This window comes from Trichosurus vulpecula, chromosome 7, assembly GCF_011100635.1.
Source record: "Trichosurus vulpecula isolate mTriVul1 chromosome 7, mTriVul1.pri, whole genome shotgun sequence".
Lineage (NCBI taxonomy): Eukaryota > Metazoa > Chordata > Mammalia > Diprotodontia > Phalangeridae > Trichosurus > Trichosurus vulpecula.
This window is the reverse complement of record NC_050579.1, coordinates 78,426,443-78,440,062: the sequence shown is the minus strand read 5'-3', so window position 1 is coordinate 78,440,062 and position 13,620 is coordinate 78,426,443. Positions and strand designations below refer to the sequence as shown.

At 41.9% G+C, this 13,620-nt stretch overlaps 1 non-coding gene across 1 annotated transcript; it reads left to right on the top strand.

The window, feature by feature from the left end:
- Positions 1 to 8,821: 8,821 nt before the first annotated feature.
- LOC118858881 lies at positions 8,822 to 8,943 on the top strand. Its single transcript, XR_005011002.1, has one exon. It is a non-coding gene; the product is annotated as a U6atac minor spliceosomal RNA (small nuclear RNA).
- Positions 8,944 to 13,620: the final 4,677 nt, after the last annotated feature.

Below are 13,620 nucleotides of genomic sequence, written 5' to 3'. Positions count from 1 at the left end.
GGGGGAGTGGGCCAGAGGGTCCAAGTATAACAAGACTCTGAGGGTTTTTTCCTTCAGGGTGAAAGAAATGATTATTAACAACCAATGATTTGGGGAGATCCAGAGTGACCCGCTTTGTCTTTTTTTTAAATTTAATTTAATACATTTAGTTTTCAGCATTGATTTTCACAAGAATTTGAATTACAAATTTTCTCCCCATTTCTACCCTCCTGCCCACTCTAAGATGGCGTATATTCTGGTTGCCCCGTTCCCCAGTCAGCCCTCCCTTCTGTCACCCCACTCCCCTCCCCTCCCATTCCCCTTTCCCTTCTTCTCTTGTAGGGCAAGATAAATTTCTATGACCCATTGCCTGTGTATCTTATTTCCTAGTTGCATGCAAAAACATTTTTTTGTTGTTTTTGAACATCTGTTTTTAAAACTTTGAGTTCCAAATTCTCTCCCCTCTTCCTTCCCCACCCACCCTCCCTAAGAAGGCAAGCAATTCAACATAGGCCACATGCGTATCATTATGTAAAACAATACTCATGTTGTGAAAGATTGACTATGTTTCACTCCTTCCTAACCTATCCCCCTTTATTGAATTTTCTCCCTTGACCCTGTCCCTTTTAGAAAGTGTTTGTTTTTGATTACTGTGTTGGTAAGCAACATGGGCTCTTAGCACTTAGTTCAACAAGTGCCCTTGAAGAGTTTAGCTTTGTTTCTTTTGAGTAATTCAGTGTATTTCATTGAGTCTTACTAAGTGCTAAGCCCCAGGCTCTAACCCCTATTAGGTGTTAATCCAACCTATGTGGATGTGAACCTCCCAGGGTCCTAAGGGGAGGGGCTAACTCAAGAGCCAATCATAGCAGCCTAAGTTCTGGTCATTCAGATGATATTTGATGACATCTGAAGTCCTATAAGAAGAGAGGACAGAGCCATTTGCGCAGGTCTCTCACTTGTGCTGGTGTGCTGATGCAGAGACTCTGGGCAGCTGTAGCTAAGGAGCCCTCCAGCTTGTAACCCGGATGCTGGGACTTTGTTAAACTCTGGTAACTATGTATTGGGATTTGAATCAGACAAGGTCTGTCTGTTGATGTTTGTACTTTGTTTGTATTTTGTTCTGAAGTTCAGGGTGCTGGATTTTTCCCCTGAATTAAGTGAATGATATTTGTGTACTGAATTAAAGTAAGCTTGTCAACCCCTTCACGTAGCTTTCCTTAGTTAAGTAGATCAAAAGAACCTGTGCTTTTGCAGTGTGTTGGCAGCTTTCTGGGTGCTGGTTGTTGGTGGATCTAGCACCCCCACAGAAGCTGCTAGCTGGATTGTTGAAATAATTACCTCCTCCCCCTGTCTGCCTTCCCTTCTATCATCCCCCCTTTTTTATCTTCTTCCTCCTTCTTTCCTGTGCGGTAAGATACCCAATTGAGTGTGTATGGTATTCCCTCCTCAGGTCAAATCCGATGAGAGCAAGATTCACTCATTGCCCCTCACCTGCCCCCTCTTCCCTTTCTACAGAACTGCTTTTTCTTGCCATTTTTATGCAAGATAATTTACCCCATTCTATCTCTCCCTTTCTCCTTCTCTCAATATATTCCTCTCTTATCCCTTAATTTGATTTTATGTTTTTAGATATCATCCTTTCATATTCAACTCACCCTGTGTCCTCTGTCTATATATATATATATATATATATATATATATAATACACACATACACCTACATATATACATACATAGACACACACATATGTATGTATATATATGTACATACACATATATATGTGTGCATATTCCTTTCAGCTACTGTGATACCAAGGTCTCATGAATCATACACATCATCTTTCCATGTAGGAATGTAAACAAAACAGTTCAACTTTAGTAAGTCCCCTATGATTTCTCTTTCTTGTTTACCTTTTTTCATGCTTCTCCTGATTCTTGTGTTTGAAAGTCAAATTTTCTATTCAGCTCTGGTCTTTTCACTGAGAAAGCTTGAAAGTCCTCTATTTTATTGAAAATCCATATTTTGCCTTGGACCATGATACTCAGTTTTGCTGGGTAGGTGATTCTTGGTTTTAATCCTAGCTCCATTGACCTCCAGAATATCATATTCCAAGCCCTTTGATCCCTTAATGTGGAAGCTGCTAGATCCTGTGTTATCCTGATTGTTTTTCCACAATACTCAAATTGTTTCTTTCTGGCTGCTTGCAGTATTTTCTCCTTGACCTGGGAGCTCTGGAATTTGGCAACAATATTCCTAGGAGTTTTCTTTTTGGGATCTTTTTGAGGAGGCGATCAGTGGATTCTTTTAATTTCTATTTTGCCCTCTGGCTCTAGAATATCAGGGCAGTTCTCCTTGATAATTTCTTGAAAGATGATATCTAGGCTCTTTTTTTGATCATGGCCTTCAGGTAGTCCAATAATTTTTAGATTATCTCTCCTGGATCTATTTTCCAGGTCAGCGGTTTTTCCAATGAGATATTTCACATTGTCTTCCATTTTTTCATTCCTTTGGTTCTGTTTTATAATATCTTGATTTCTTATAAAGTCACTAGCTTCCACTTGCTCCAATCTCATTTTGAAGGTAGTATTTTCTTCAGTGGTCTTTTGGACCTCCTTTTCCATTTGGCTAATTCTGCCTTTCAAGGCATTCTTCTCCTCATTGGCTTTTTGGAGCTCTTTTGCCATTTGAGTTAGTCTGTTTTTTAAGGTGTTGTTTTCTTCAATATTTTTTTCAGTATTTTTTTGGGTCTTCTTTAGCAAGTCATTGACTTGTTTTTCATGGTTTTCTTGCATCATTCTCATTTCTCATCCCAATTTTTCCTCTACTTCTCTAACTTGCTTTTCCAAATCCTTTTTGAGCTCTTCCATGGCCTGAGACCAGTTCATGTTTTTCTTGGAGGCTTTTGATGTAGGCTCTTTGACTTTGTTGACTTCTTCTGACTGTATGTTTTGGTCTTCTTTGTCACCAAAGAAAGATTCCAAAGTCTGAAACTGAATCTGAATCCGTTTTTGCTGCCTGGCCATGTTCCCAGCCAACTTACTTGACCCTTGAGTTTTTCGTCAGGGTGTGACTGCTTGTAGAGTAAAGAGTACTTTGTTCCAAGCTTGAGGGGATGTGCCGTTGATTTCAGAGCTATTTCTATACAGCCAGCTCTGCCACACCAGCACTCCTCCTTCCCCAAGAACTGCCAACTCAGACCTGACTGGGATCTTAAGCAGGCTCTGCGCTCCTGCTCAGATCTGCCACTTAATTCCTCCCACCAGGTGGGCCTGGGGTCAGAAGCAACTGCAGCTGTAGTTCTGTAGCTGCACCACCCCCATTGCCCCCAGGGCAATGGCTGAACCATGAACTCTTTTCACTCTGTCCTCAGCAGCTTTTCCCACTAACCTTCTCTGTTGTCTTTGGTGTTTGTGGGTTGAGAAGTCTGGTAACTGCCACAGCTCACTGACTCAGGGCACTAGAGCCTGTTTTGCCCGGCTCCTGGTCTGGTTGGTCCGGCCGCTGCCCATGCTGGGCTCTGCTCCGCTCCGCTCACAGCTCCGTGCGTGATAGACCTCATCCAGCAACCATCCAGGCTGTCCTGGGCTTGATCCCTGCTTTCCCCTGCTATTTTGTGGGTTCTGCAGTTCTAGAATTTGTTCAGAGCCATTTTTATAGGTTTTTGGAGGGATCTGGTGGGGAGCTCATGCAAGTCCCTGCTTTCCAGCCGCCATCTTAGTGACCCCCTTTTTCTAAAGCCCTGATTTTAAAAGTTCAGTCTGTTAAAGGACATTACTGATAATGAAATTGGACCAACTTTCTTGTTCAGATCCCACCCAGGTGAGGAAGCCATTGTACTCTACTCAGTTATTTTTTTGGGGGGGGGGTGTTAACTTAAAAAGTAAATGACATAATCAAAGTTCAGGTCCAACCCCTCATTGTAACATTCATTCTCTCATTAATTTTTAACCAATTAGAGCTAATTACCACCCTCAGGAATACCCCTTTTCCAAAGGGTATATTAGCATGAGTCTGCTACCATGATTGTCTTTGTTCTAAGAGAAAGACAGCCAAATGACCATCTTTCCATTAATAAACATGTTGGCATTATTAATAAAATTATTAAATTACCTAGAAATTATGTCTCTGAAACTTTCTAAACGTCACAATAGGTAGGGATGAAGGTGAGGCTCAGTGTCTCATCAGGAAGGAGTGGGGAATGGAAGCTCGGGGTAGAAGGGCTCCCACTTGTGCCATCAAGCTCTCTGTTTTAGATGAATAATAGGAGGCCTTGGGGAGGAAGGAGCCCTTTGTACTTTTAAAGCTCTGTAGTAATTGAGAGTATCTTAAATGTGAGCAAAGTAGTCTCTGAGGTTTGGGCAGCATTTTGGCAACTCCCTCCAATTTCTCATTTTCATTTTTTCCCAAATTTGCAAAAGCTTCAAATGGCCAATTGCACAAGAAATATAGATGAGCGTAATACAAGAGAGAATAGAAAGGAAGAAAGGTAAGTAGCAAGGAAGGAAGGAAGAAAAAGAAAGGAAGGTAGGAAGGGAGGGAGGAAGAAAGGAAGGAAAGAAGAAAAGGAGAGAGGGAAGAAAGAAGGAGGGAAGGATGAAAGGAAGGCAGGAAGGTAGGATGGAATAAAGAAAGGAAGGAAACATTTGTTAAGTGCTTACTATCCATTAGATTGTGAGCTCCTCAAGGGCAGGACCTATCTTTTGCCTCTTTCTGTATTTCCAGCACTTAGCACAGTGCCTGGCACATAGTAGCTGCTTAAAACATGTGTCTGACTGACTGGCCTACTGTGTTCCAGACACTGTGCAAAGCATTTTACAAATATTACTTGATCCAATAGAAGCATGAAATGCCGTAGCACAGCAAGCATTTACTGAGCGTCTTTGTACAAAGCTCAAGATGATTTATTTTATAATCAAAAAGCACCATGAATATGAAGGGTGTCTTAAGCAGGCCTGTAGTGACTGGATTTCATTGCAGTTGGGCACTTAGCCCAGGTGGAGTCAAAAGCTGTTGTCATACAGTAGATGCATCCAAACATGTGGGTTTGATTTACTAGAAAGACAAGCTGCGGGACAAGAGTGGCTTTCAGAGACAAAATCCTTCCCAGAGACATTACAGAACACTGACTGAAATGGCACCAATAGTAAGAATACTGCATCTGGTTGAGAGGCTATAATTACTTTCATGACAAAGGAATGAAGGGTGGAAGGAAGGGAGAGAGGAAGGAAGGAAGAAAGGAAAGAAGGAAGGGTGAAGTGAATGCAGCAGCAGAGGCCCATGCCAGGAAGCTAAAATTGATGAAAGTTCCAGAAAGTATTGAATTAAGGGGAGTGACAATTGCTTGTTTATTTGCAAACTGTCTCTTTGAGGGAGTTATCCGATGCTAGGGTAAGCATGTATAGGCAGCAGTTTATAGACCCATTGCATCTGCATACTTAGTGAGAGCAGACCATATTGGACTCTTACAAAGAATTTCAGTGGCTACATCATCTAACCCATAACTGTACAAGAACTCCTGCTGTATTCCCTAACTGTACAAGAATACCATGTCTGAAGAGTGGTCATTCAATCTTTGCTTTAAGACCTTCAGGGAGGGGAGCTCATTCCCTCCCACCATAGCCCTTTTCCCTTTATTTTTCCAGTTTTATTTTTAAAAATTTTTTTCTCTTCTGATTTTTTAAATTTATTTTTTATTTAGTTTACAACACTCAGTTCCACAAGCCTTTTCCCTTTTGGAAGGCTTTTATTGTCAGGAAGTTTTTCCTGATATCTTGCCTAAATCTGTGTCTTTGCAATTTTTTACCCTTTGCTTCTAGTTCTGCCTTCTGGGACTAAGCAGAATAAATCTAATCTCACTTTCATATGTCAGCCCTTTAAATATTTGAAGATAGCTATCTGAGGTCCTTTCCAAATTCTAAATCTATGATCCTAACAGTCTCCCTCTTGTCCAGCCTAAACATTCCCAGTTTCTTCAACCAATCCTCCTAGGGCCTTGAATATGGAAGATGGAATGAATGAATGAAAAAAAAGGTATTTCTTAAGCACTTGCTATGTGTGCCAAGCACTGTACTAAACACTCATTATCTACCCACTGCCACCCTCTGAAGTATCATCTTCCAACCTTTACTTACACTCAGCCCACATATCCATCTGTTCCCAACTCTTGCCTTTTCTTTCTACATAGTGTTTCTCCTCTATGTCTCCTTTCCTTGGCACAACCATCACTGGCCGGTTCGGGCCCTCATCACCTCAACCCTGGACTATTGTAATAGCCTGCCTCAAGGCTCTTCCCATTCTAATCCAAAGTCCACTCAGCGGCCAAAATGATCTTCTAAAGCACAGGTAAGTGCTTCAGAATCAACGCCAGTGGTTCCCTATCACTCCAAGATCAAATGGAAAATCCTCTGTTTGACTTTTAAAGCCTTCCATGATTTGTCTTTCTGGTCTTCTTTTACCTTAGACTCCTCCATATACTGTACAATCTAGCAACATGGTCCCCTGTTCTGGACCTTCCATACTTCACTTGATGTCCTAACTGTGTGCCTTATCATTGGCTGTCCCCCATGCCCGAGATTCTCTCTCTTCCTCTCTGTCACTTGGCCTCCTTGGTTTCCTTGAAGACACAGCTCAAATTCTACCTTCTCCCAGAAGCCTTCCCCAACTCCTTCCATTCCTAGTGCCTTCCCTCAAATTACCTCCTATTTATACTGTATTTAAATTTTTTAAAATTTGCATTCTTCTCCCCTAGTAGAATATGAGTTTCTTAAAGGGCAGATGCCATGTTTTTGCCTTTTATTGTATCCCCAGTTCTTGGCACAGTGCCTGGCACACAGTAAGCACTTATAAACACATAAATTAAATAAAGAAGAAATTAGACTCTAGGGAAGTAATACATATAGGATTGTTTAGCTGCAGGGTAGATGACAAGGCCTTAGAGTTATTAGGATGTATTGGGTTGTCTTCCCCACAGAAGTGACCCACCACCATTAGGAAAGAAAAAGTGATTTTGAGCATTGGAGTAGAGAGGGATTTCGGGGCTCCCAAAGGCAGTGGAGGGGATGGGATAGATGGAAAGACCATGTGAGATACCATGGATTTCCAAAGCTGCTAAGAGTTTGGAAAACCGAGAACAACTGCCTTCAGAGTATCAATTCACAAGTCAATTTTTGTCTATTCTGATTTCATGTGATCTAGTAAATATTTAACACTTCGGTTATTTGGTCAAAGTCTATTCCAGGTGGCAGGACAGATAAGAAATACCAATAACCATCTAAGGAAACTGTCAGGTGCAAGGTTGTGGGTGTTCTTTAGCTTCAGTAGCTAAAATTACAGCTCTTTACTTCATTCAAGGGATTCTCTTCGGGGGCCATATTTCCAGGTTGTAGATATCCCTAATATAGTACAATGGTTTATGAACTATGAAGTCTGTTCATTTGTCAAGCTGAAAATAACTCATGCATGCTTTAAGTACCAAAGATACCCTGGGTTGGTGCCAACCCTTCTATTCATAAAAATTTATGTCTTGGGGCAGAGAAGAATATCTGAGAATTTTTAGTTTGTAAATTGCTTGAGGGGAGGGGAACACAGGGTGGTACCTGCAAAGAGCTCACGCTTTCTTAAATTCAGACCTTTTCCCCTTCCTTGCTCATGTACACCCAAAGCCACACGATTCCCTAAGCTCCTGACATATACGTAATAATGAAATGAAGCTTGCTGTAGTGGTTGCACATTTTCTCACCTCTTTAAGTTTAAAAGAAGAAAAAGAAAAGAGAGTTTTGAGAACAGGACTAGAGCTTATCACTGGTGACTGGTGGGAGAGTTTTGTAACTACTCGGCTCAGGAACAGCAGGACTACAAACCACATGGGTGTGTCTCAGTCATCTTTTCTCATTACAACTTTAATTGTGCATTTTGATAAGAAAATGCACATGTTATTTTATTTTTCTTTTCTTTTAAAACCCATTTTAAGGGGTAGCTAGGTGGTGCAATGGATAGAGAGCACTGGCCCTGGAGGCAAGAGAAACTGAGTTCAAATCCTACCTCAGACACTTACTAGCTGTGTGACCCTGGGCAAGTCATTTATTTAACCCTGATTAACTCCACCACCACTACCACCACCAAAAAAAAAAAAAGCCAAACCAACCCCTACCTCCATTTTAAGTTCCTTGATGACTGTGTCTTGGGAGGCACCTGTCATATAATGGATTTCAGGTCTGAATACTGAGTTCAAGTCCAATTTCTAACACTTACTAGCTGTGTGAACTTGGGAAAGTAATTTGGCTTCTCTCAAGTTTCCTCACCTGTAAAATGGGAATGGTGATAATTGCACTAATTACCTCAGAAGGGTACTGTGAGAAAAGTTTTTTATAAGCCTTAATGCTTTATATAAATGTGAATTATCCTTTCTTTGTATCTCCCTCAGTACTTAGGGTGCTTTGCATTTATCCCACATGGGGCCGGTGATTCAGCAAATAGCAGGGTGTGAGAAAGGCAGCTTGTTTTATTCTATAAATTAAAAAGGATTATTTTTTAAAAGAGAGTGATAGAAGGTAGCATGGCTTAGATCTAGGGCACTAGACTTGGAGTCAGTAAGTCTTTGGTTCATATCCTACATCAGACTCTTACTAGTTGTGTGATCTTGGGCAAGTCATTTATACCCACCTGTGCCTCAGTGGGGGCACCTTCTGTAAAATGAAGTAGTTGGAGATGGTCTCTAAGGTCCCTTTCAACACCAAATCTGGAATTCTCTGAGTCCACATTGGGAGCTGAGCATTTAAATGAAAAGACTAAGCCAGGTGACATTCAGGATTTTTTTTTTTGAAATTTGGAAATTTTTCTGGCTGTGTTATGTGAAACAAGAAGAGGTGAGCTATGATGAGAATGGAAAAGGTCCTAGCTGCCTTTACATTACATATATGGTTAAGACATTACCATCCACTCTATGGTATCTAATTATGTTTTTTTTTCAGAAATGGTCAATGTGTTGATTTGTTTTGATAAACTGTATTTTTTTTGTTTTAAGGGAGGGTGAGGGTGGACAGAAGTCATTAGGAAAATCATCAATTATATATGTACATATATATATACATATATAAATACATACATATGTATATTAAAGAAAGACATCCAATGGGTTGAGACAACCCCGAAAAACCATTGAAGAAACAAACTTGGATCAGAAGGTCAGTATTGGATTAGAATACAAGATCTAGGTCATGCTAGAATGAACTGCTTATCTGTAAAGTCCTTTACGTGAGCTACATTCTCTGCCCTCCCATCCCCTCTATTCCTCACATGGGGTCATGGCTGGGCCAGGTGTACCATACCCCATTCTGGCTCAGGTGCAGCAGCACAATCATGGTGGTATAGAAAGAAGGGATATATCATTTCTAGGACATATATGTGATACACAGGGCTCCCATGTTTAAATCTGTATTCTTCCCAGTCCACTAGACATCCTCATTGTATAAAACCTCCCAAATAGTATGTTCTTTCTCTCCTTTTGTAATTATCAAAGTTAAGCAAGTACTTTGGAGAGTATATGCAGGTCAGAGTAGAGAGAGCCCGATATAACAAAGATCAGGGACTCAGAGGGTGAATTCAGACTGAGGAGGATCACTCCAGGTAGTATACATTCATGATGTATGTGGCCCATTGGCCACAGGATTTACAACCTGACTGAATGAGGAGGGGGCTTTTCTATCAGTTTCTGGGAAGGTTTGCTGTTGAAGAAGTCATGGGAGGACAGCCAGCCCAGTTTCCCTAGTGAATGAGGATGGTTGTCCCCTTACGTATATGCTACTTTGGCAGCTTATAGGGTTCATAAGTCACTATGGAAAACCCCCAGTTCCCCGGTACTGACTATGGGAACTGTAAAATATGGGAGTGACTATAGAAGAACAACAGAGCATGGATCTTGTTGTTTGTCGTTTCTTTTTGAAGAGGACTGATGACATCAGAAGATGATATCTTGACTCATAAGTGAGTCAGATTGAAGTGAGGCAGAGTTGCACAAAGTCATCAGCCTCCCTGTCTCATTCCAGGGTCACCCAAGTCCAGCAGCAGGACAAAAGTTAAGATGACCGGTGATGGCCCAGGATACAGTGGATGACCCTGGCATCTTTGATGTCTGACCAAGCTCCACGTACTCCACAGAATCTGCTTCAGTTACCTTTGTGGCCATTGGAACAAATAGTTCTCATCTTCCCATTCTTCTGGGGAAGTCTTCACAGGCTTGGGCTAGATGCTCCTCTAAGTCAACTGTAGGTCTGAGCCCTGTCAGTTACCCTCTGCCTGGTTTAGCCCATCTGCTGAGATGGGTCACTAGGGAATGGCTGCTGTGCATACATACTATAGCTTCTTGGAGCCACAGGTAAGAGTTGAGTGTCAGGCGGATGAGCAGCCCTGAAAAGGGCTCAGCAAGCCCTCACCCCAGAGGTACCACCCCCTTGAGCACCCCATACACCTCAATGGAATCTATGTTTTATATAAAATGTTGTGTCCTGGATGGATGAATAGGCTCGATCCAATCCAATATGTACTTATTCTCAGCTTTGCCATCTGCATGGATGATCTTGGGTAAATCCCTTAACCTCTGGGTCTCAGTTTTTTCCACTATAAAATGACAGGGTTGGATTAATTAACTTCTGAGGCCCTTTTTGGCTTTGAGATATATGATCTTATGGCTCCAAAACAGAGGAAATGAGATGCCTTGATCACCAAAACAGTTTTTTGCCCTTGGATCAGGGGTGAATTCATGATGAAATCTAATGTTGTCCCCCCACTCCTTTCCTCCTTTCCACAGTGGAATCTCTTACTTCCTTCAAGACTTGTCTTAAGGTGCATCTTCTCTTTGACACCTTTACTGATCTTGCCAGCTACCAGTGCCTGCTTTCCCCAAATTACCTGGTATTTCTTCTACTTTCTGCATATGCTCCCATGTGCGTATCTTGCCTCCCCAGTAGAATGCAAGCTTGTTGAGGGGCAGAGTTATTCCATTTTTGTCTTTGTACGCCCAGTGCTAAAAGCAGTGTGGCATGGTGGATAAAGAGCTGGGCTTTGAGCCAGGAAGCACTGAGTTCAAGTCCTATCTCTGATGTATACTGGCTATGTGACCCTGGACATTTCACTTCTCAAGGTTCTAGGAAGCTCTCTAGGAACATAAGTTGCAGAGATGGTGCTGACCTGCTTTGGAAGAGGGGATTTACTTATCAAAGAGTTCCTCTTGTAGAGGCAGCTAGGTGGCTCAGTGAATAGCACACTTGGCCTGGAGGTAGGAAGACCTGGTACCTCCGGTACTTACTAGCTGTGTGATCCTGGGCAGGTCCCTTAACCCTGTTTGTCTCAGTTTCCTCTTCCCCCTCTGTAAAATGGGGATAACAACAGCCCCTACTTTCCAGGCTTGTCATGAGGATCAAATGAGATATTATTAAGTGCTTACTTAGCACAGTGCCTGGCACATAACAGGTACTTACAAGTGCCAATAGATGAATATTTTTAGTTTTGTTTCTCCTTCGCTATTGTCTACAAAATTCACCCTTAGTAGAAACTGCTTTTGTCTTTGCCTTGCACTCAACTCCTTCCCCATCCCCATTGCTTTGTGCCTCTCCCTGTTTAGTACTATTCATGGCAGGGTCTTAAAAGGAAGCCACAGTGCATACACAAAGGGAGCTGGTGACCTCTCTCCCTTTAAATGCTGCTCTTTATGAGAGGCTCACATCATTTAGTGAGGTTAGCCATTTACATGCAGGAGCGGCCCCTAAGTGATAATCATTACTACTGGGTGTCTAGACAGGCAGAAGGAAATAAAGTGTTCATAAAAACTCAGGCGGTCACATAGCCTTTCCTGCACACATGGTGGATTTGATGTAGATTCCCCTTGTGCTTTTGTGAATAATTCATTACGTCATGGAAAAAGCAGAAGAATTTTTTTTTCAGACAATTCACATTCTGTTGCCAGGATAAGAGCATCCCCCAGAAAGGACAGAGAGATAGTGAGAAATATGTGATTGCTGCATTGGGGTTAGCTATCCATTCAGTTCTAGCACTCCAATCCATCCGTGATCTCATCCAGAAATGCAGACGACAAGCTGTCCATGCTTGTCCCACCTCTGTGACTCTGGTGCACGTCTTCTCACGCGTTTCTCAAAGGGGGTCCACTCGACCTGCTGTGCAGGGGCCTTTGCTTTCTCTGGACATCGAAGGCTACCCATGGGGTGTGCGGGCTGTCCATCGCTGATCCCTTGTTTTTGCCATAAGACCGGTTTATCTTTTTTGCTCATATGCTTCTCTGATGGCTTCATTTATGTTAAGGTTCCACAGCCTGCTCACGCCCACCCTCTGCCTCACCATGGCTCTCAATGAGGCACTCATTTTCAGATCTTCAGAGACTATATATGTAATATGTTGGAAGTCTAAGAGTGGTGTGCTAGTAAATGCTTAACAACAAGCTCTCTGGGGTGGGGGGGGGGGCAGCGGGAAGTATGGATGCACTTTTAAGCTTAATCTGAATAGTACCATTTTCCTCCACCACTTTCTTAAGCCTAGACAATGAACAAAACAATGAAGTAAGTCCTGTTAGATAGCATTTACTGATTTTCAAGGCATAAATGCTCACACTGAAAAACTGACAATTAGCTCTCTTCAGCTGATACAAGCCATGTCCAGTATACCCAGGCTGTAACTGTTACATAACACTCAACGTACTATTTTCATTAGCTCTATCCATTGTATCAATATCACTAAATTTATTCAGATTTTTTAAGGCCATCTTTATTTGACCCCACATCTCTGCACACCTCTTTTGCATGGAGTTTGCCTGTGTGGTTTTGCCTTAGAGAGCATAGCCTGTTCTAAAAACGTCTCCTGGTCGATCCGCCTTTCAGGGCTAACTGGATTGACCTTATTCTTAGGCTTTCCTTCGGTCTAACCTAACTCCATCCTTAGAAACGACAACCACAAAAACAAACTCTCAACAAACCACCAAACTATTTTTTCAGGATTACGTGAACTTTAGTGAAGCCACCTCAACTAGAGTTGTTTGCTCAGGGGATCCAGAAAAGAGATCATCCATCTTTATCCTGTAGGATAGGATCCTAGTTAAGAATTACGACCCACAATTCCCATCTGATAGCTGCTGCCAGTGGGCCGGAGGCTTCTGTGACTTAAGCTGGCAGCCTCTGTCAGGCTTTTAATGAAAAGGTATTTGCATGACTGCTGTTGCTAACAGGCTTGTTTACTGGTAGGCTTAGGAAGGAGGCCAGAGTTTGCAAATGCGCCTTAGTTCCTAAAGCTAAATTCTGGAAATATAGGAGAGTCTATTGTAGTTATTGCATATTATTATGTTTTTCCTGTGAACTCTCTGTCCTAGCAACTCACCTGGCAACCCAATTTCTTTTTAAAAAAAGTTTTATTAATGCCTTTGTTTTTTATATCAATCATTTCTGGAAATCCTGTCCTCTCAGATCCTGCTTTCCCTTGGAACAGGAAAACAATCAAGGAAAAAGGAAAACAATTAAGCACAAACATCCCCTACAATGACCTCATCTGATGATGTATGAAACATTGTCAACTAGCAGTCTCTCCTCTTGTTATTATCTGTTCCTGGAGGCAGAATTTCAGAGTTCAGTGATTCTGCTGACT